A 25,286-nucleotide genomic window follows, 5' to 3' on the forward strand; every position below is an offset into this window, starting at 1 on the left:
CAGCATAGCGCTCCTGAATGGCTGGCCAGACAGAAAAGTTAGACAGATTGGATCCGGCCCGCAGGCCATATTTTGCCCACCCCTGCTCATATTTATGTATCATTTGTGTGAGGGTAGTGACTGAATGCAGCATATTAGATTTTAGAGCAATACAGAAAATATACTTTAAAATTCACACACATTATGCTTTGCACTTATTGTGTATTTTATGAAGAAACACTCCTGCTGACAACAAAATATGGAGATTTTATCCATGAATGTAATGAAAGAATTAAAATATACAGCAGAAAAAAAGTTAAGATTTCTAATCCATACTTAATTTCCCATTTTGATTGATGTGTGATGTCAGCAATATTATTAACTAGAGCTTTGCCAAAAATGTGCATTGCTAGTAAATCAATGTTTTAATAATAAATTATTTTCTGATTTTGTAAAAGGCAAAATATTTGGGCTGTTCTTTGCATTTCCCTTTGAAATTCGTGATTTTGTAATAATACAAAATTTTTTTTGGAATTTTGTATAGCTACAGTGGTAACGTCCCCATTCCCATTTTCATGGGTTTATATGCCAACAATAACTAACACAACCTGGAGCTATGGTGCCATAGAACCTATCAGTCATCCACATCTTGTGCATGTATTTCAGTTACTTTGTCTCCACAGCAGAAAAAAATACAGCTCCTTCATCTTTTCTGCCTACAAAGTTCTTACTCTAATGATTTTTGGTGCAATTTGGAGGCACCATACATGACCTTCATCCATCTGGCCATGCCATCACATTTCTTATTTAGTATTGAGTTATTTTTAGCAGCTTCCTAACTGGGGCTTTCACGCCTGAAATCATGGACTTGCACAGCAAAAGACTTAGGCCTTCTCTACACTTAAAAATTAGATACACCTAGCTGCCTTGCTCAGGACTGTGAAAAAATTCATGCCCTGAGCACCATAGTGAAGTCAACATAATCTCTGGTGCAAACATGGGTAGGTTGACGAAGAACCCTTCTGTTGACATAGCTACCACCTCTCCGAGAGATGGATTAACTACACAATGGAAGAACTCCTTCCATCAGTGTAGGAAGCATATGCACTACAGTAGCATAGCTTTGCCACTGTAGCAGCTATAGTGTAAAAGAAATAAATCTGAATGGATTAATTGCTTTTTCCAATCCACATCCTATTCAGCAAACACACACTAAAAATATTTGATAAAGAGCAACCACTAGGGTTGCCATCTTCATGGAAGAAAAAAATCAGGATTGCTTCAGTTTTCATTAATTTGTCTGATGTAATTTAGTAACAGCTTCATGATGCAGAAACTGTTTTATTTAAAAAAAAAATGACTATATGCAACATACCACTTTATGGCAATGAATGCGTCAAACACATGAAATAACTCTGCATGAAAGATGTTGCTGCTGATTAAATTAATATGTTTTGATTGACCAAAAATGTTGACTTGTTTTTGGTTACTTTATTATAATAGGTTTTAATATTATATTATATAATATAATATTATTATATGTCTGACTGGGTCCCTATTCTTACGTAGTCTGTATTTCTTCAAAAGAGTGAGTAAATCCCTTTTTTAAAAAAAATCCCCATGTAGTCTAACTCCAGACTAGATACCACATGAAGTAGAAATAGTCTGAGGCACTGGATTGCTTTGAGTTCTCCAGCTGCTCCAGAAAATGATAGTGCTCAGGAGGCAAACCAAAAAAAAAAAAAAAAAAAAAAAATCTGATTTGATGCCTTCCTTGTATGTGGGAGGAGACTACAGTAACCAAACAAATGAAAATCACTAAATACACCTTAAAACTTCTTCAGAATTCTGAAAGACAAGGGTGATGTATATTCCATCACTAAAGTAAATTGGTTTATGCAAAATACAGGCAAACAATTATAACCAACTTTTAACTAGTCAAAAGTGCTGCTGCACATAAGAGTTTCTCAGCTTCTGTACAAGGATGCTTGTAAATGGATGTTGCTTGGGCCCATGATTTGATTAAACCTACCAGCAGAGTTGTGGGGAGGAGAAGAGACAAAGCTTACTGATTTAAAATAGTGTTATCTTCTGTTTATGATGTGCTTTCACATATACAGATACTCTGCTTGCACTATGGTCTCTTCTATATCACATAGGGGTATGTTATGGCTCAAATAGAGGGATATGGATCCAGTATATAACAGCAACTTCTGATCTATGCTGCTTTTTATGGCATTAATACTTTCTGATGATGCCTTGGAAAGAATTATGTAAAGGTTGGTATGGAATGTAATATTTAGAAAATGATCTTGAAATGGCAATGTATCAAGGGTTTCCTCCCAGGAGATAGCTTAGAACCCAGTATTTGGATCTTTTGTACGAAGATCTAGAAGCATAACTTAACTTAATTTAACTTCTTAATAATATTAAAATTTTATGAATTTCAGTAGGTTTCAGGTTTCAGGTTCAAAGGGAAACTTCACATTTCTGAGGAACTTATGCTATCACAATAATTGACAAATGATCCCTAGACAAAAAGCAAAGTTTCTTTTAATAGAATTTTCATAAAATCCTCAGTTTGTTGTGCTTTCTGCTTTGCCTATAAACCTGCAAGGAAAATCAGTCCTAAACAACAATCCTTCCAGTCCAGTGCAAAACAAAGTCTTTCATTCTTGACTTTAGCAGCTTGTTACTGAAAGAAATGGGGAAGTCTTCTGTCTGTTTTACACTTTTCTCCTTTAAACATCTGGATTAAGAAAACAACATTTTGGATGGAAATCTTTATCTTAAATTATTATTTATATTGCAGTAGCACCCAGAGGCTCCAGTGGGGATCATGGCCCCTTTGTAGTAGATGCTCTGCAAAAACACAGTCCCTTCCCTATAGAATTTACAATCTAAGGCAAGATGTGACAAGTGAATGACAAACAATCAGAGGAAAGGGGAGGGAGGAGTATAGCCTGTATAACTGTGACTTATTACTATATAGGGACCAATGCAGTATCTGTTTACCTACATGCAGAATTTGATGGTTCCAAATTAAACAGTTCAATTAATGATCATTAGCATTTTAGAAAATCTGGCATTCAAACATCATAATGGTTTAATCTCTGGTTCTAGTCATGTCAGAAGCAAAGAAAGGAGGGAGATAGCAAGTCAGTAATAAAAATACTATAATGCTAATGTCTTAATATTATGTGAACAAGCAATGCTACACCCACTGAAAGAGCAGTGTAATACATATGCTTTCAGGACCAGTAAACTTTTCTAAACCTTGGTCTTGGATCATTGACCAGAAAGCAAAGCTGAAAGAGCACCTATTTGTCAAAGATTTATTTTATAACTATTTAGCATATAAGCCTCAAACACTCTTCTGACCAAATCCAAATATTGTAACATCACGTTGTACACATATGCAGCCTTCTGATCCCCCTGGAGTTAAATTAAATGGCTGGTTAATTTAGGAATGTCTGTCTGATTAAACAATCCCTGACAAACGTGCATCAATTTACAATATGCGCTAGGCAGAATGACAGGAAAAATTATTTGCAAATTGAGTATTTCAGTTACATACTTAATATTATCACTGGCCTGGGCTAGTATTGTTACTTTCTGCAGAATATGGTGTTTCATTTAAAAAAAAGTTTTTAACTCATCTGGTTGAGCAAACAACCTTCCAAACACAAATCACAGGTAAGCTGATGCCATCTTTTAAAGTCTGTATACACATAGTGCAGGTCCTTCGCTGCTCAGAGCTTCCACAAGCTGCAGCAGGATGAAAACTGACTACAGTTTTGTCAGTTTACAACTGTCTTTCAAATCCTTCTGGGCAGCAGTGAAACAGAAGAATCAGGTCACTTTAATTTTGCTGTATTGTTAGGGATCTAGATGCAAACAGCAGAAAAGGCACAGGAGTTATTTCTAGGGAATAGAACTTTTAAAAAAGCTTTGGGGAATGGTTGTAGTAATGGAAACACCCTCTTGTAGCAGAAAACAGATGCTTAAAGCATTGTAGATAACCCCCACACACAACAGCCAAGAGGGGAGCAATTAAACAACCGAGAATCCCCTACACTCATGGCAGCCAAGGGACGCTTGTAGGAAATTGAAAAAAATGCTCCTTCTCTTTTCCAGCAGCCAGAGATAGAGGTGGGTAGGTTGGCTTCAGATTAATCTGACATCCTCTAGCCTAAGGTTGATACAAAAAATGGGGAGTTTACAAGCAGGGTACAGGGACAATACCCTGAAACAAATCTCAGCATCTTCCCTTTTCCCAGCAGCTGAAGGGATATGGAAGCTGGCTTCTTACCTTGATGATGCCCCTGAACAGGGCTTCCATCCCAGTCTGACCCCAATTTTTGTATCCATCTGTGGTTAGTAGGTTTACTCCTATAGTTAATGGGTATTAGTAAATTTCTAGCCCTGTGTGTGGATGCCTGGATTGCCATGTTGATGTTTGGGCAAAGAGGGAGAGATGGTGGGATAAATTAGAAATGAGAAGTATGTTACTGAGATAAGTGTTGGGGGAGAAGTGGAAGAAGGAGAGGAAAATGTATGGAAGCATAAAGACTGTATAATTTAGGGAAAAGGAAAGAGAAGTAAGAGAAGAGAAGACTACTCAAGAAAATCTGTGTTGCTGTCTATTTCACTTGTTTTCTGTCCTATATTAAAGACAGGGAAAGCAGTTATAACAAAGGCAAAAGATGGATTAAGTAGGGCTGGTCAAACAGTACTACATAATTATCTGATGAAACTCACTAATACTTAGCAGATAGTTTGTTGTGGTATCCAAAATAATATTCAGCAAATACATCACCTTAATGGTGGCAGAATTCATCAAATACATGAATTGAATAGATTACAAGCCCTTATATTTAAACTCTTATACTGTCAACCAACTTACTATTTAATTTTACAATTAAATAGAGTGCACAGCTATTTTATTTCTTTAAATTACAGGGGACATGGCTTTGGGATGAGGTGTGTTGACAAAAGTCCACATGTAAGTATAAAAAAGTGACTGAGGGGGGTGGAAGTTGGGGACGAGGGGAATGGTAAATTACAATAGGGTCATAGAAACAACAAGAGGGAAAACAGTAGGGGAATCTGCTTAAGATCTTAGCTGTCTATATACAAATGCAAAGAATATGAGGATAAAGGGGAATAACTGGAATTCTTAGTACACAAGCAAAATCATGACTTAATTGGCACCACAGAGGTTTGATGGGTTAAATCTTCTGGCTGGAATATTGGTTTTAGAGGAGTATAGCTTGTTCAGGAAGGACAGACAGAGGAAAAGGGAGGAGGTTTTGCATTGTACAGGAATGTATACATTTGTTCCGAGCTCCAGAAGGAGGTGAGAGGATGGCTAATTGCATGTGTCTGAATGAAGATAAAAGGGGAAAAAATCTGGGGCAACATCATGTTGGATGTCTAATAGAGACCACCAAGTCAGGAGGAGGAAGTGAACGAGGCATTTCTAGGACATATTATAGATATTCAGAACAAGACCTGGAGGACTTTCACTACCCAAATATCTGTTGGGAAAATAACACAGCAATACACAAAATGTCCAGTATGTTCTTGGAAAGTGTGGGGGGGGAACAATTTCTTGTTTCAGAAGGTGGAGGAAGAAACCAGAAGGGCAGCCGTTTTAGACTTGATTTTGACTAACAGAAAGGAATTGGTTGCGCATTGAATGTGGAGGGCAACTTAGGTGAAAGTGATCATGAAATGACAAGCTTTGTGATTCTAAGGAAAAGGAATGAGAACAGTAGAATAAGGGCAATGAACTTCAAAAAACCTGACAACTAGTAGGTATGGTCCCATGGGAATAAAATCTGAGGGATAAACGAGTTCAGGAGAGCTGTCAGTTTCTCAGAGACAATACTTAAGGCACAACAGCAGCCTATCCCAATGCAGAAGAAAGATAGGGAGAATAATAAGAAGCCAATGTGGCTCCATCAGGAGCTCTTTAATTACCTGAAAATCAGAAAGGCATCCTACAAAAAGTGGAAACATGGACAAACTGCTAAAGAAGAGTACAAAAGAATAGCACAAGCATGTATGGAAAAATCAGAAAGGCTAAAGCACAAGATCAATTATATTTATCAAGGGACATAAAAGGTAATAAGATGTTCTGTAAACATATTAGAAAAAGAAAAAAAAGACTAAGGAAAGTGTAGGGCCACTACTTAGTGGGAAAGGAGAGTTAATAACACAAAACTAAGAAGGCTTAGGTGTTTAATGCCTATTTTGCTTCAGTTTTCACAAAAAAGGTTAATTGTGACTAGATACTTAACACAAATAATATTAGCATGGAGAAGGAATACAAGCTAGAATAGGGAAAGAACGGGTTAAAGAATATTTAGGTAAGTTAGATGTATTTAAGTCAGCAGGACCTGATGAAATTCGCCCTAGGGTACTTAAGGATCTAGCTGAAGCAATCTTGGAACCATTAGCAATTGTCTTTGAGAACTCATAGAGGATGGGTGAGGTCCCAGATGACTGGAGAAGGGCAAACATAGTACCTATCTTTAAAAAAGGGAACAAGGATGACCTGGGGAATTATAGACCATCAGCCTAACTTTGATATCTGGAAAGATACTGGAACAGATTACTAAACAATCAATCTGTAAGCACCTAGAGGGTAATAGAGTGATAAAAAATAGCCAACATAGATTTATCAAGAACAAATCATGTAAACCAACCTCATTTACTGCTCTGACAGGGCGACTGGTATAGCGACTGTCAAAAGTCTTATGAAAATCAAGATAAAACATAGCTATTGTGTTTTATTTTGATTTTCATAAGGCTTTTGACATGGTCTCACATGACATTTTCCTATGCAAACTAGGGAAATGTAGCCTAGATGAAATTAAGATAAGGTGGATGCACAACTGCTTGAAAGACAGGACTCGAGTAATAATCAATGGTTTGCTGTAACACTGGGAGGACGTATCTAGTGGATTCTACTGGGGTCTGTTCTGGGTCTGGTACTATGCAATATTTTCATTAATGACTTGGATAATGGGGTGGAGAGTAGGTTTATAAAATTTGTAAAATTTTATAATTATTTACAATTATAAAATGACACTAAGCTGAGAGGGGTTGCTAGCACTTTGGAGGACAGGATTAGAACTCAAAACAGCCTTGAAAAATTAAAGAATTGGTCTGAATTCAATAAGATGAAATTCAATAAAATCAAGTTCAAAGTACTTCACTTAGGAAGGAAAAAATCAAATACACAGCTACAACTGGCTAGGATATGGATATTACAGTGGATCACAAATGAAATGTGAGTCAATAATGTGATGCAGTTGTGAAAAAGGCTAATGTAATTCTGGGCTATTTTAACAGATATGTAGTATGTAAGACATGGGAGGTAAGTGTTCTGCTCTACTTGGCACTGGTGAGGTCTCAGATGCAGTACTGTGTCCCGTCCTGGACACCAAAATTTCGGAAAGATGAGGACAAATTAAGCGAATCCAGAGGAAATGATGAAAGGTTTAGAAAACCTGACCTATGAGGAAAGGTTAAAAATACGAGATGTTTAGTCTTGAGAGAAGACGACTGAGTGGAGGATCTGATAAGTCTTCAAATACGTTAAGGGCTGTTAGAAAGAGGACAGTAATCAGTTGTTCTCCATGTCCACTACAGGTAGGACAAGAAGAAATTGGCTTAATCAGTTCCTGTTGAACTCTAATACAGTTAAAGAAATCTCAGAAATAGACTTGAAAAAGAGCTAAAACTCTAACTTTAAAGAAGGGAGATTTAGGTTAGCTCTTAGGAAAAACTATCTAACTACAATGATAGTTAAGTACTGGAATAGGCTAGGTTGTGGAATCTGTCACTGGAGGTTTTTAAGTACAGGTTAGACAAGCACCTGTCAAGGATTGTCTAGCTATACATGGTCCTACCTCAGTGGAGGAAGATGGTATGGGATAGAATGAGGTAATTTTAAATTTTTGGGTGCCAAAGAATTTTATTTTAAAAATATTTAGTTTAGAGAAACAAGAGATGGTAGGCCAGTTCTTACTAATTATTTCTCATTTATTTGCCATTTCTGGGTTCTGACTCCCACTGTTTTAGTCATGAGGGTTCTTTTACATAGTTCAGGGAAAACCATGGTTAAGACTGAGCAAAATAATCACAATGGTTAACCATGTCTATTCAATTATTAAGGAAAGGAAAAGAAAATAATAAAACAACACAAATGACAGAACACAAATGAGAAACTGGTTATTTCCATTACAGTCTCTTCTGTATGTCTGAGAGCTTTTAACAGAAATTATGCCTTTGAGAGTGGACTGGCTCGGGGGAGGGAGAGGACGTTTTTTATTTGGTAAGTAAAGACATTGTTTCTCAAAGTTATTGTGAATCCAGTCTTAGTATCTTATTAGATATATAACTTCATATATGTGCAAAATAACTTAAGGTCAGGTGGATCCTGTTAGTTACTGATAAATAACCAGCCAGTTTATAGTTGGGCAAAGTAAGCAATCTTAACTAAATACTATGAAATTGAAGAAAATATTTAAATCAGTTACTTAGAGGAAGCCTATCTGGAGACAGGCAAAGTAACCAATATTAAGAATCTTAAATTTAATACAATCCCACTATTTCTCTGATTACCAACATTTAGCCCAGATCTCCTCTCCAGAAATACATGGTCTAAACATTTGTTGATTTATAGGAGAAATTAATATTTTAAATTACAACAATTTTCATATCACAGTAAAATCATTACAAGAGTTTTAAATCTGATCCCTTGGTGCAGTGTCTCCGTTAACTTTCACCAATCCATGTTGAATTCTTGGGGAGGGTTTACTTGGATTGGTTTCTTCTGGAGACTTTTCTGTTCTTTTTAACTGTCATGGCAGCTTGCTTGTAGAGAGAATAAATTGATGAGTGCTTGCTGTTTAAGGATTGCAGCAAAGGGTGGGGGGAGGGTGCTCATAAAATAAATTTTAATAGGGTTTTCCTTCCTAATCCCATGAAATTATAGGAAAACACACCTCTCTGTCAGGCTTGTTTAGATTCAAGTTGGCTGCTGTCATTCTTTCATTGGCTCAGTATTTTCATGGGTTCTCCTTAGGAGCCTCTTCATTTTATCAATATGTAGTTTGTTATGCATATATACATGAAGGTTGTAATTGTTTCTTGACAATTATATTTCATTTGTTTTTGTGGTGGGAGATTTCAGAACTTTTTAAAAGTAAGAGTTTTAGCTCTCTTTTAAATCAATTACTGAGATGTCTTTATTTTTATTAGAGTTTAACAGAAACTGAAATTCTATTTTTAAAAAGTATATAAAGCATTTTACCATTTACATAGCAATGATATTAGGTGCTTTGCACTTAATATATTTGCTTTTCACAAATGAGTTGGCCATTTTAACATTTAAGAAACAGACAAACTACAACTACACAGTTAGAAGTATAGAAGTGGAAGTAGAAGTGGATGGCAACCTGGACAACAGTGACGTAGAAATGGTTGTGTTCAGGATCCTGACAAAGGGAAGGAAGGAGAGCAGTAAATACGGACCCTGCATTTCAGAAAAGCAGACTGACTCCCTCAGGGAACTGATGGGCAGGATCCCCTGGCAGGCTAATACGAAGGGGAAAGGAGTTCAGGAGAGCTGGCTGTATTTTAAAGAAACCCTATTGAGGATGCAGGAACAAAACATCATGATGTGCAGAAAGAATAGCAAATATGGCAGGTGACCAGCTTGACTTAACAGAGAAATCTTTGGTGAGCTTAAACAAAAAAAGGACGCTTACAAGAAGTAGAAACTTGGACAGATGTCTGGGGAGGAGTATAAATATATTGCCCAAGCATGCAGGAGTGAAATCAGGAAGGCCAAAGCACAACTGGAGTTGCATCAGCAAGGGATGAGATGGGTAACAAGACGGGTTTCTACAGGTATGTTGGCAACAAGAAGAAGGTCAGGAAAAGTGTGGGTCCCTTACTGAATAGAGGAGGCAACCTAGTGACAGATGATATGGAAAAAGCTAAAGTACTCAATGCTTTTTTTGCCTCTGTCTTCACAGAGAAGGTCAGCTCCCAGACTACTACACTGGGCAACACAACACTAGGGAGGAGGCGAGCAGCCCTCAGTGGTGAAAGAACAGAATCAGGACTATTTAGAAAAACTGGACATGCTCAAAGAATCCATTTTGAAGCATTTGAGGAGAGGAAGGTGATCAGGAACAGTCAGAATGGATTCACCAAGGGCAAGTCATGCCTGACCAAGCTGATTGCCTTCTATGATGAGATAACTGGCTCTGTGGATGTAGGGTAAGCAGTGGACGTGATATACCTTGACTTTAGCAAAGATTTTGATACAGTCTCCCACAGTATTCTTATCAGCAAGTTACAGAAGTATGGGTTGGATGAATGGACTATAAGGTGGATAGAGAGCTGGCTAGATCGTCAGGCTCAATGGGTAATGATCAACAGCTCAATGTCTGATTGGCAGATGGTATCAAGTGGAGTGCCGCAGGGGTTGGTGCTGGGGCCAGTTTTGTTCAACATCTTCATTAATGATCTGGAGGATGGGCTGGGTTGCACCCTCAGCAAGTTTGCAGATGACACTAAGCTAGGGGGAATGGTAGATACGCTGGAGGGTAGAGATAGGATACAGAGTAACTTCGACAAATTGGAGGATTGAGCCAAAAGACATATGATGGGGTTCAACAAGGACAAGTGCAGAGTCCTACACATAGGATGGAAGAATCCCATGCACTGCTACGGACTGGGGACCAACTGGCTTGTAGAGATATGCTTGTAGAAGATTGAGATTTAGAGATGCTCCCTACCATGGGACAGTGTTGTGTGAATTGGGATACGTGCCCTATATCAGATGTAACATGGCTGCTCCCAGCTGCACACTTGGGAGTCGCTCCCATCTGTGTTATTAAGTTCTATTTCTTACTCATTCAATAGTTTATTCTTTAATGAACCCTCAAGATTGTTACATGGTGTTAAAAGTGGTGAATGAGTTCAGAAACTACAAGGATTTGGAGGAAAACTCCTGCATTTACAACTGAAAGCACAGACAAACAAAGACGATACCTGAAAGCACAGACAGATAAAGGACAGTGCCTTGCAGCCTTCAGCAAATAAGTGAAAGCACAACTCTATGAATGTATGTTTTACAACCTCCTTCCAGTCTGCAAATGTCAGGCAATGTTGCAGAGAACTGGATAAAGTTTAAGCAGTGATTTCTGTTGTATTTGTCTGCCATTGGGGCACAGGACAAAGATGAAAACCTAAAATCATTCATATTTTTACATGTTGCTGGGGAGGATACACTGGATGTTTATAATAACTTTGAGTCTGAGGAAGGTGAAACCATGAAATTAAATATAATACTAACTAAATTTGAGGAATATTGCATGCCAAAAATGAATGTGACTTTTGAGAGGCATAGATTTTTTACATGCATGCAAAAACTGGATGACACCATAGAGCAATATGTCACAGAATTAAGATAACTCAGTAAAACCTGTAACTTCGGTGGCATGACAGAGGCTATGTTTATATCTTTCATGATCTTTATATCTTTATATCTTTCATGATTGATTGAGCGGTCAGTGAGACCCGCTCAATTGATGAGGGAGTCGACTGAATAAGTCCACCCCCTCAACTAGCGTAGCGCTGAGCTCAGCGCAATGTGAACAGTGTGCAGAAGCAGTCGACGGGAGTTATGCAAACTACTCTGCATGGTTTGTGTAAGTCCCGTCGACTGCCACCGAATTTCCGGATAAGTGTGAACAAGCCCAGAGTCTCTGATCACAGACAGATTCATTTGAGGCATTACAGACAATGTGTTAAGAGAGAGACTGCTCCGGGAGAGGGAGTTAACTTTGAACAAAGCTATCCAAGTATGCAGTGCTGCTGAAACAGTAAAAACACAAGTAAAACAGCTGAATTCACCAGAAGGGGTCATCCAGGCACTAAGGAAAGCAGCATATAGCCAGAGTGGTTCAAATCACAATGTGGAACGAACCCCTGCTAAAGGAGAGACTTAGTCCAGATGGTCATGTGGCAAGTGCAGATCACGGCATGGCCCCAAACAGTGTTTGGCCTATGGGAAACTCTGTCATAACTGTGAGAAACTTAATCATTTTGCAGACTGCTGCAGATCCCAAAGGCAGAAAAATCAAGTGCATTTAATTAATGACAATGTGATGGAGGAGTTTTTTGTAGATGTCTGGGATCTAGCAAGCCTGATGAGAGGGGCTGGATACTGACTCTGACAGTGAATGGAACAATCATTCCACTGAAACTGGACACAGTAGCTCAGGCTAATATTCCATCTGCATGAGATTGAGAGACTGAAAATAAGACCTAAACTGGGACCAACATAAAAGGAACTGGGTATTCTGGAACAAATATACCAGTGCAGGAGCGATGTTTCGCTAGCATCATAAACACACCATATACAGGCCCCCTTTCATTGTTGTGCCGCGGAAGGTGACACCAATTTTGGGCCTGGTTGCATGTGAGAAACTCAATCTGGTAAAAAGAGTGCTCTCACTACAAGATTATACTGAACCTGGCAATGAGGCACACTTTCAGGAATATCAGGATCTGTTCCAGGGATTGGATTGTTTGCAGGGTGAACATACAATCCGGATAAACAAGCAGGTCCTTCCAGTTATTCATCCATGTAGGAAGGTGCCATTTGCACTCTATGATAAACTCAAGGCTGAGCTTGCAAGGATGGAAGCAATGCACGTTATATAAAAAGTATAGGAGCCAACAGAATCGGTGAGCTCCCTAGTCATCATGGAAAAAAGCACTGGTCAGCTATGCGTATGCTTAGATCCAGAGACCTCAACAAGGCTGTACAAAGAGAACATTTCAAACTACCAACCAGAGAAGAGATTATGGCACAGTTTGCAAATGCTCAATATTTCAGTAAATTGGATGCACACTTAGGGTTTTGGCAGCTAAAATTAACGGTGGAAAGCTCAAAATTATGCACATTTAATACTCCATTTGGAAGATACAGATTTTTACGCTTACCTTTCAAGGCTTTAGCACCAGAGGTGGACCACAGAACCATGCACATGATTTATGAACATATTAGCAATGTGGACACCTCCATGGATGACACCATCATCTAGGGCTCAACGAAAGAGGAGCATGATTGTCAACTTCGGCAAGTCCTGGATGCAACTAGAGCTGCAAATCTCAAACTAAAAAGGGACAAATGTGTCTTAGGAGTTAGAGAACTGACTTTTGTAGTGGCATTATTTCCAATCAAGGTGTAAAACCTGATAAGAGGAAGATTTCAGCCATTGACATGATCCACGTCCCAGTCAAAGAAAGATTGAAATGGTTAATTAGCTTGGAAAATTCATACCCAGTCTTTCTGCCAAAACAGTGGCATTGAGACAACTCCTAGAGCACAAAAATGAATGGTGTTGGGGTGCTGAACAGGAGGAATCATGGGAAGGTTTAAAACAACATCTGATACAAACACCAGTATTGAAGTTCTATGCACCAGGAAGGCCTATTAAGATTTCAGTGGATGCATCACAGTTTGGGTTGGGTGCAGTGATTTTACAGAATCATGAGGATTGCTGGCAACCAGTGGCATATGCATCCAAATCACTGACTGACGCAGGAACTAGATATGCACAGATTGAGATGGAGCTTTTAGGAATCTTGCTTGCCTGTGAGAGATTCAATCAGTATATTTATGGACAGACAGTGGAAGTTGAAATGGACCACAAGCCCCGATTACATTATTTAGCAAATCGATAAATAACTACCTTAAGGATTCAAAGAATGATGATAAAATTGCAAAAATATAACTTGCTGGTGACCTACATGCCAGGTAAATTTATGTTCACAGCAGATGCACTTTTCAGAGCTGTGGCGCCCATGGCATCTGAGAAGACAATAGAAACAGAGGTGCAAGCCTATGTAGACATGATTGTGAGGTTGATTCCCATCACTAACAAGAGATTGCAACAAATATGAGAGGAGACGGATAAAGATGAATCATGGAGAAAAGAAATGCTACAGAAGATCCATGAGGGTCATTTAGGAATTGAGAAATGCAAAGAACGAGCACAAGAGGTGCTATATTGGCCGTGAATCAATCATGCCATCACTAATGTGGTGAGAAACTGCTTTTCATGCTTGAAATACAAGCCATGCCAACGAGCAGAGCCACTGCGACCCCATTCAGTTCCACAAAGACCTTCTGAAAAGGTAGGTGCTGATTTATTTACTTATTTACCTGGCAATCAAAGGATTACTTAATAGTCACCGATTATTACTCTCTGCATCCAGAAATTTGCACACTGCATGATACTAATATTTAATATTTAACTAATATTTAGTCAGTGATTGCTGGCATGAAAGGAATTTTTTCCAGACATGGAATTCCAGATGAGGTCTTTAGCGATAATGGGCCACAATTTTCCAGTGTAGAATTTAGGCCAATTTGTCTCAGATTGGGATCTTCATCATGAAACCTCCAGTCCAAATTACCCCCAGACAAAAAGTTTGGTGGAAAAGTCTATGCAGACGGTAAAGAACCTGATGAAAAAGACTTTTGACAGTGGGGGCGATACGTATAAAGAGTTGCTGGTCTACCGAAGTACACCCTTGGATAATGGCTTTTCTCCAGCTCAGCTGTTAATGGGAAGAAGGATCAGATCTAATTTACCTATTACTGATAACTTGCTGCAATCTCAGAACAATGCCACCATTCAGAAGATGAAAGAAAATCAGAAGTGGAAGCAGAAATATTATTTTGACAGAAAGGCCTGTGATCTTCCATCTTAACCAATGTGATAGTGTGTTTCTGAGGAATCACACCTCTAATACTTGGGACCAAAAGGGTACCATTAAAGAAAAGCTGCATCCATTGTCTTACGTGACCAAGGGATAGACCAAGAGAACACATTTAATTGTAATTGATAGGATCTACGAGTTATTCCAGAGAGTTCCAACACCATGAAAGTTGAGGTAGATTCCAGCATATCTCCTTTGACTGATCCGGTATCATCAATACATAGTGAGGAAACAATCAGGGAATGAGAGAACAACTCAGATTCGAATGAAGGGCTGGTACTGAGATGATCCGATCAGATGATCAAATGTCCAGAAAGACTCATAGAGACTTGCTAGGGTATGTGAGGAAAGTGGGTAGTAAAGACTCACTTGAGAGTAATGTGCTAGTACCCTCTCCTCTCTAAGTAGTTGACATGTTGAGTTTATGGAATTGTATAATGCATGTGTTATTGGATAGTTGTTATGTGTTATTAGATGTTAGTGCATGTGTCATTAGATAGTTTTTTTATATGTATCTAAGAGTTAACTTCCAGAGGGGTAGCCGTGTTAGTCTGTATACAGCAAAAACAACGAGAGTTCTGTAGCATTTTAAAGACTAACAAATTTAATTTCAGCAGGCATAAGCTTTTGTGGGCTTCAGCCCACTTCCTCAGATGCAATTGGTAGAAATAATACAGCAAATATTGGCAGCATATATAGGAGGCAACATATACATATCCAAAGGCATAGACAACAATGGGGTAGGTGGATGAAAGCCGGGTACTTGAGGCCTAATGACAACCATTGAGTAGGAGGTAAGAATGGGTGATCAGAGCAAATTACTTCTTGGAATGTTTATTTGGAATGGCTATCTCATTACAAGAAGTAATTTGCTGGGTAATTTCTGTGAGAGTTCAACTCCAAATATTGCATACTTAAAATAACAATGCATAATGCTTTTTCAAAATGCCATCGTATTAACCAATACTTGCAAAAATATTTTTTTCCATTTTTTAGAAGGTGAAACTGAACTAGAGTTTGTGACTTGTATTGCACACTTAAAGTTTGTAAATATGTCTGGTAAATAGTACCATCTGACTACATCTTGATATTATATATCTTCCTAGTTCAATTAACTTTGTCCCCCAAGAGCTCAAAAGTTTATTCTTTAAATATATTTCAGACAGAAAAGGTTACTCTTAAAATATGCTGTCATTTCTGTAATTAGAAAAAAGCTAAACTCAGTGTTTAAATACTGCTGCAGAATTGCCTTGCATAAATCAATCTTCTACATATTTTCCAGAAAATAGTTGGTGTCTGTCAAAAAGTTGTTTGAGAGTCCACACCACTGATACTCTTAGAGAAAAAAGAAAATTGCAAAATAACCGCCCAAAGAACAACTTTCAGTATTCCTTTACCACTGCTTTGCTGCAAAAATATTCATTCCATTGTGTATAACTTTTTGTGAACCAAAAATGTTCTCTCACGAATGTACTAAAAAAAAAAATCAGAAGCAGAATACATTTTTGTGCAACACAGATGTCCTTTATTTAGTAGATTCAATGCCTTGTGTAGATTATTTCTGCCTTTTTTAATGGAAGAAATCTATATATAATCTCTGACATCCTGTTCATTCCTTTGACTCCTGTTCAAGAAGTTGTGCATTTCCTTAGTTTTCCTGCAACATTCATTGTCTTGGTACCCACCACTTCTTTTCTTTTGAGAGGCTACAACCAGCCTCTTTTCTAGAAGGTACAATATGAAGATACATTTCAAATGGTGTTCAGTACTCATAGGTGATTGTATGTCAAACAGCTATATCTTCATATTGTAGGTAATTTGAGAAAATTAAAACCACTCAGGTTTTTTCACAAGCATGGCTGTCAAACATTAGCGCTATTCTCTTTTTCTTTCTCATTTACTCTATCTACCACATTTCTGTCCCACACAAAGTTCTGACAAGGGAACTAGTGTTGTACAGTTCCAATATGGTTATTTTATGACTATTTCTAATGGACCATATCTTCAATGGCTCCTATACTTTATTTGCTTTTCTAATCTTTGATTTATCTCCCTTCAGATTTCAACATCTGCTGCAATTTGATTGCCCAGGTTAGTGAAATTTACCCCCTTTGTCCAGTACTGTAATTATCCTGCACACTTATTTCTTCCCCATTATTCATCAGTGTTGACGTGGCAATGTTTGTTCTTGGTTAGATTGGCCATTTTTCTTTTGAAAATCAAACATTCTCTGAATTGTATTAAGGGGGAGTAGAAAAAACAAAGGAAACAAAATTCAATTCCTACAAAGTATTTCCTCTACATTAGTAATTTTTATGGAAGTACAGTTAAACTATAGTCGCCATACAAGCAACATTAGGGAAGAAAAGTCACAAATGCAATAAGTAAAAACTCAAAGGTAAATCCAATGAGTGGATCCTACAAAAGTGGAAGTAAACAAAAGTTAATTGAAAGAAGTAACCATTTATTTTAGGTTGTGGATGTACCCAGGTGTATAAAATAAACAGATGTCTAAGGATAAGAGTAAATTAATCTTCATCAGGAGTACAGTATCAGAAAATCTGAAGGTGTCAGTTCTGTTAATTATCAGTTGCTGTGGAATCGGATATACTGAAGTTAATGTATTGTGATTTCACTTATTAAGGTTTCTCTGACCACACACTTTTTAAACATCTTTTGATAATATAAGCCCGTGCTAGAAGATTGATTAGCAAGCAAAGTATACAAATTCAAGACCTGGAACTAAAGTGTAAGTGTGTGCTCTTATTTTTCACAAAATACTGTACAAGAGGTGTCAGCCCTGACTTAAATTTTTGGGTGCTTAATCTGAACGATTTTCACATCTTCTAAAAAAAATTAGAAGTAGCCCAGGAAGAAGTTTCCAAAATAGGTTGTTATGAAAAAGTGGATACTTACCTTTTTAATGTTTTTTTGTCATAAGATATGTGAATGCAAAGTTTTACATTTAAAAAAAAGTATTCCCCCCTCCCTTCTTGGTTTCCACCCCACGAATCTTTGAAAACTGGAAATCACAACTGGTTTGTCTTCATTTATCTTCACACAGAATTAGATTATTGTCACTGCCAAAATTGAGGTTAGATCATTACCAACTTCAGACTTCTTTTTGTGCTTATCAAAGACCATTGGCCACAGCTTTATACAAGAATAAGGACCAAAAACCGTACTACCTTGATGGAAATTCATGATTATTTCAGTTCATTGTGATAATTCATGTGGAAAACTAATCTAAGTAGTAGCATATTAAGTAGTGATGGAGAAACCTCAAAAGGTTCAGAGATTTGATTGGGTTCTGAAAAGCACACAATTTGCTTCTCCAAATTATATGAATCACTTGAGTCATGTAAAATTAATCTTGAAATCTCATTAGAACAAAATCCCTTGTAGCATCTTTCTACTTCTGATTGGTCAGAAATCTCACAAGAACATCCTTTTCACCAGTATTTTGGTACTTTGGTTTTGGTTTCAGTGGGAGCTTGAAAGTGTGGAGCTGTGTGGAAGTTAAAAATATAATAGGACCAAGCTCCCTTCTCTCTCCCTAGCCTCAGAGAAAATAACTACAGACCCTCCTCCCTGCAGCCCCTTTCTAGCTTTAAACTAGTTCAGCCTGTTCCTTTTCAGCTGGCTCCATCATTATTGAGGGGATTATTTAGGCCATCTGATTCCCTTCAGTTGTGACCTATCTAGTTAATTGGCCCCTTCTCAGCCTCATTAACCCCTTCTAAGCTACTGTGGTGTGAGCACCCCATCACATCATCTACGATTTGTCTGTCTTAGGTACTCATATGGCGCTCATTACATAGTGTCTTAGCATCTCACAAGCTTTTATGTATCTTCACACTTCGCACTCTTGTGCAGTAGAGAAATACCATTATTCTCATTTTATAGACAAGGAACTGTGGCCCAGAGAGACTAAGTGACTTGCCCAAGGTTGCATAGGAAGTGTATGGAGGGTCAGGGACTTGAACCCAGATCTCCCAAGTCTGAAGCTAGTGCCCTAAGCACTGGACCATCCTTCTTCTCCTTGAGGTGCTATACTGGTGTAACAATAAATTGATCAAATTGATTAGGAAACTGCAGACTCAATCCACAAATATAGGTGATAGGAAGTCTTCTAAATCCTTCTTACAAAAAAGAAATATGCAACATAAAATCAAAGGTTAAAAATTTAGAGTATAAACTCCTGAAATTACTGCAAGCAATGAAATATTACAAATTGAAGGGATTTAGGTGTTCTGGATTAACCTTGTTCACAAACAACCTATGGGCTTGTCAACACTAAACATGTAGTTTGCAGCAAGCTGCGGTGTGAGTCTACCCCACACCTGCCTGTCATACACTGCCTGACTGTGTAGACCCTGCTAACATGCAGTAACAGTTAATGCTTCGATGTAGTCCCATTTCAAAGCGGGGTAGAGCAAAGCAAACTAATGTACTGTTACGGCATGTCAGCAGGTTCCACGTGGGCACTTATTGTGCAGCTGACTAGTGTGGGATAGATTTACATCCCATCTTACTGTGAACTAAAGCTTTGTGTAGACAAGCCCTAAGTAACTAAATTCTCATAAAAGGAGGAGGATGTAGAACTGTCAGACAGGAATTCCAGAAAAGTGCTAAGCAAAATAAAGCACACAATAGAAGGAAAGCTGTGAGGTTGGTTTGATGCTGAAGAAGGAAGAATGTGTGGGAACTGGAGAAAAATAACACCGCTGCACCATTTTCCTGGCCTGGAAGCAATGCAGGAAAATTAATTGAACCCTAAACCAGTTAATCAAGTTAACTTCCTTTATCAAAACTAGTTGACTACCATTATGTTCACCTACCTAGAAAAGATTAATTGTAGTCACATATTCATAGATTTTTAAGGCCAGAAGAGACAAATGTGATCTTTGGAATAACATAGGTATGTAATTTCACCCAGTAATTCCTGTATCAAACACAACTTTTGATTCTTCGAGTGGTGTTTCCTATGTGTATTCCACACATAGATGCGCATGTGTGCCATGGGAGCCTCAGTCTGGAAGTGTTTCTTAGCAGTGTCCGTTGACCTGGACTTGCATAATGCGTCTCCTTGTGCTTGCAGCTGAGGGCACAATAGGTAGTGCAGGTAGATACCTCTCCAGTTCCCTCCTGCTGCCGCATAGCCTGAGTTGGATCCCCCTGTTCCTTCATGCTCTTAGTTTTTCTAAGACAGTGACTTACTTCTGCTTCGGTGTACATACCCCCGTACCCCTGGGGCCTATGCCCCAGATCCCAGATTTTAAAAAATTCATCTCTAGCACGCTCTTATTCTCTGTGATGGATGAGTACCAATGGTGTCTCTACTGCCTTGACAAGGCACACATTGTGGCTTGCTGCCTCATCTGCAAGACCATCCTGCCCTGCACCTGGGATGCCCGTGAGCACTGCCTTCATAAATACCTAATGGAGGAAGAGACCCAGGGTGCACTCTGATCTGGGACTAGGAGACTCCCCTGTACAGCAGCTGTAACCAGCAGTGAGAACCCCTCGGAGCACTGCAAATGCCCTAGAAGTGACAGTACTGAAGGCCAAGGACAAGTCCCAGCATGAGAGTAAAAAACACTGTCATGGGCACAAGAGCAGATCCCTGCCATGGACTACTCTCAAGCACAACGTTTCCTCCCCAAGGCAGCACTCTTCTCGATGGTACCTGATCCTATAAGAACCTACTGACCACTAAGTCCATGGAGATACCGGATTTGATGGTGCTGATTCCTCACACTTCAAGACAGACTGAGACTTATATCTCCTTGGAGGATATCTTCGCCCTGCCATACCCACAATCTCCTCTGCTTTTGGGTCCAGTGCTTCTGAGGGGCATTTCAACACCAGAGGAGGAATCCACCTTGAGAAGAAAGAGCTACTCCCTTGCTCCAGACACGAGCTGGAGTCTCCATCCATTGGCACTGACAGTACTACCTATAGAACCAGATCTGATCTTTTCATTGGCTGAATCAGACATCCAGGACATACCATCACATTCACAAAGGGAGGTTACTTGGACCTGGTTTCTAGACTGTCTTGGACCTGTCCTCTGCCTAAACAAGATTACTATCTATGGAATCACTGGTATCCAATGCCTTGGGGTACCCCACCACTCCACAACCAGTTTTTGAATCATCAGACTTGCCCTATTGTGGCCCATGGGATCCCTATGCATGGCATCCTAGATCTGTGTGAGAGTCACACCAGCCCTCTTTGCCTAGACCACAGCAACCGGCTCTGCTGGAGTATGCAGAGGAGGAAGACGTTGACCTGGATCCATCTGTACTGACGATACTAACATGCTTATCATCCTCCTCACATGATGAGGCAATCACCCCATCTTCACCATCCCTGCCTGCTGACCACAGGCAATATGAAGAACTCTTGCAGAGTCTGGCAACAAAACTCCAGATCTAACTTGAGGAGGTCCATGATATGCAATGTAAGTTCCTGGACATTCTTCAGCCCAACACATCCCTACCCCCAAAAGGACTTAGAGATTATTCTTGTGCCTGTGAAAAGTGCAGAAGTTTTGTTCACCCACCCTGTTCCTAAATCCTGAGTAGTACAAGCAGACATTTAAAAGATTGAGCAACACCACCACAGGACCACTGCTTCAGAAAAGCGTGCTAAACACCTTCATCTGCTGGGGAGGAAAGTATTCATATCCATTGTGTTCCAGTTTAGAATCACAAATTGGTCCTGCTAGCTAAGTATGATTTTATGAACCAGTCCACGTTCTTTAAATTTAAAGATAGAATTCCTTAGGAGAACAGAGCTCAGTTCCATGCCCTTATTAAAGAGGGTATACTGGTGGCCAAAACTTTGCTCCAAGCTTCAGTGGACACAGCCAACATCGTATGTCAAGCCATATCAACCGCAATAGTAATGCAGTGTGAATTGTGACTTCACTCTTTGGGGTTCCTCAAAGAGGTTCAGAACACCATTGAGGATTTGCACTCTGACAAGACTGATCTCTCTAACGAGAAGACAGATGAGTCTTTGCATTCATTAAAAGACTCGAGGACAACTCTTCGGTTCCTGGGCCTTTATACCCAGGCCCAAAAGAGAAAACATCATAAACAGGTATATAAACCAAGGCCTCTCCCACAGCCTTTCTACCACCAACAACCATACAAACCACTGTGCAAGCATTACTAGGTTAAAAAAACAAGCTATACAGGCTCATCCACCTCAACATCAACCACCTAACCTCATCCAACAGCCAATGGTTACTTTTGACAAGACCCTCGAGAGTCGCAAACCATCACTGATGCGATCCCCAACTGTTTCCGGAGCCTTTGGTGGCTGTCTATCATATTTCCTCCACAACTGGAGATGTATAACAATGGATAAGTGGGTACTAGATATCATCATCTTTGGCTACACCGTCAAATTTATTTTCCGAGCTCCCCACAAACCCCCTTCCCAGCTCCTTTTCAAGGACCACTCTCGCAAGGAAATCCTCTGTCAGGAGGTGCACTCTCACCTCCAATGAGGGGCTGTAGAGTCAGTGCCACCACATCAAGGGAAAGGGTTCTACTCTCAATATTTCATTGTTTCCCAAGAAAAAATGAGGTGGGAGACCCATTCTTGACTTATGTCAGCTAAATATTTGTATCCTCAAATTAAAATTCTGCATGGTTACATTCAAATCAACAATTCCCTTTATGGAAAAAGACATATGGTTCACAGCTCTCGATGTGAAAGTTGCTTATTTTCATGTGGATATTCACCTGTCCCACAGAATATTTCTTAGCTTTCTGGTAAGATAGGAACACAACCTGCTCAGAGTATTCCAGTTGGGTCTTGCAACAGCACCATGGGTTTTCACAAAGGTCTTCTCAGGGGTGGTAGCAGAGATGAGATGAAACAGCTACACTGTCTTCCCGTATCTGGACGACTGGCCCCTAACAGGCAGATCCAGCCACTGGGAATCTTATCCCTTCCACCCTCTGACATCTTTGAGAATCTCTACATAAACATGGAGAAGGCTACTCTGATTCCCATGCAGACCATAAACTTTATAGGAGCAACGCTAGGCTCAACCTCAACAAGGGCCTACTTCCCTAGAACCGATTCCAGGCCATGAACAGCCTGATAAGACAAGTCATTCGCAGACCTCAAACTGCAGTCAAGATCCCTCTTCCTGCTAACCCACATGACCTCTTTTACTTAAAGCTGTTCACCAGGCTTCACCTCCATTGTTTACAGTCCTGGTTTCAGTCTGTTTACTCATCAGACAGAAACAGTATGAATACCAAGGTGCCAATCCCCACCAGTGTCATACTTTCCTTGCCTGATGAACAAACCTGAAGCAAGTTTGCACCAGAGTCCCTTTCCTCACTCGCACACTCAACACAACCATAATTATGAGTGCATCCCTCATATGTTGGGGAGTCCATGTGGGTGACCACACAACACAAGGTACATGGACACCTCAGGAAGCCAGGATGCATATCAGTCTCTTGGATTCCTCTCTTACATAGTCTTGACATGTCTGGATAACATCAGACAACATGATGACTGTCTTCTATATAAACAAACAAATGAAGACTGAAATATCTTCGTCTCTGTGTAGAGACAATTCTGTTATGGAACTGGTGTATCTGGAACCACATCATGCTTGGGAATATACCTCCCAGGTGCACAGAACTTCCTGGCAGATAATCTCTCAGTAGGTACTTCTTCGCTGACCATGAGTGAGAGGTGCACAATTCAGTGCTAAACAAAATCTTCATTCATTGGGAGCACTATCTTGGGACTTGTTTGCCTGACAGATGAACAAGATGTTCAACATCTACTGCTCTACAGCAGCACTAGGTCAGGACTCGAAGGGTGATACTCCTCTGCTGTCCTGGATGGACCACCTGAGATACGCTTCTTCTCTCATCTCACTGGTACTTCAGGTTCTGCGGAAGATTCATCATGACAAAGCGCAAGCCATTATCATTGAACCCAACTGGCCTTGGCAATTCTGGTTTCTGGACTTCCTACAAATGACAGTCTGTTCTCCCATAGGCATCTGACCTTCCCTGATCTGCTAACTCAGGAAAACAGAGGGATCAGACATCTCAACCCTGACTCTTTTCACCCCACAGCCTGGTATTTGGATGGGTGACAAACCCATTCATGTTTGAAGGCCATTTAAACTGTTCTCAATTACAATAGAAAAGACTTCAGCAGAAAATGCTACCTAGCTAAAGGGAGGCATTCCTATACCTGAACATAACTAAACCAGTTATATCAAGAGATAGCAGGTATTCCTGCTATTCTAATCTACCTCCTCATTCTCCAGGCATCAGGCCTTTCTGTTAGCCTGCTGCAGGTCTGCCTGTCAGCAATCAGTACTTTCACCCTAGGGTAGAGGGCTATTCTGTTTTTAAACACTCAATAACTAGATTCCTGAAGGACCTTCCCACTAGTGGCAAAGCCAACACTGCAATTGGGCCTCAGTCTTGTACTCTCAATACTTAGCCAGGCCACCCATTGAAACACTGGCAACATTTTCAATGTCCCACCTCTCTATGAAGGTTGCCTTCTGCATGGCCATCACATCAGCCAGGAGGATAAGTGAGTTGCATACACTCATAGCCGACCCACCGCACTACTCTACTTTTCATAAAGAGAATGTATCCCTTCAACTCTATCTGAAACTTATCCCTGAGGTAATTTAAAAGTCCCACATGAATCAATCAATTCACTTACCAGTTTTGTTTCAAAAACCTCATGCCTCCAGCGCGGAGAGGAGGCTTCATTCTCTTGATTTCAGATGAGCTTTCGCATTCTATCTGCAACGAACAAAAGCAATTAGAAAAATGTCTAGATTATTTGCCTTAGCAGAACAAACTCAAGGACAAAGGATATCTGCTGAGAGACTCTCTAAGTGGATTTCTGGCTGAATACGCCTTTGCTATAGTTGGCACATTTCTGTCCCCCAGATGTGCAATGAGCCCATTCCACTACAGCCAGATTACCTCAGTAGTATCTCCATGAGAAATGCCTATGCTGGCTGTCTGTTAGGCGGCATCCTGGAGTCTATCCCCACCTTCACAAAGCATTATGCTTTAGTCCAAGCTTCCTCTGCAGACACAGCCTTTGGAATGACAGTATTACCGACATCTGTATCATTTGCAACCTCACTCCCCTCTCCTATTTGTCTACTGTTTACTGGTCAGCCACGTGTGGAATACACTCAAAGAAGAAATGGAAGTTACTTACCTGTAACTGGATGTTTTCTGAGATCTGTGGTCTCTATCTGTATTCCACTACCTGTCCTCCTTCCCCTCTACTTTGGATCATAATTGGATTTGCAGTAGAGAAGCAACTAGAGAGGCCAATCCACACCTCACTTTATATCCTCTGTGCTGAACACAAGGAGCTCCAGGGCACAGGTGTGGACCAGTGGATGCTGCTTGCAAGATTTCTGGCCTCAGGCACCTGGTGTCTCCCAAGGAAAG

The 25,286-nt window shown here is 39.7% G+C and overlaps 1 protein-coding gene across 1 annotated transcript in view; it reads left to right on the forward strand.

The window, feature by feature from the left end:
* SLC16A10 (solute carrier family 16 member 10) overlaps positions 1 to 25,286 on the forward strand; it is a 146,168-nt gene that overhangs the window by 95,362 nt on the left and 25,520 nt on the right. The gene's annotated exons all lie outside the window — the stretch shown is intronic.

This window comes from Emydura macquarii, unplaced genomic scaffold (genome assembly GCF_026122565.2).
Source record: "Emydura macquarii macquarii isolate MOO-44397 ecotype Brisbane River unplaced genomic scaffold, CSIRO-AGI_Emac_v2 contig_1146, whole genome shotgun sequence".
NCBI classification, from domain to species: Eukaryota; Metazoa; Chordata; order Testudines; family Chelidae; genus Emydura; species Emydura macquarii.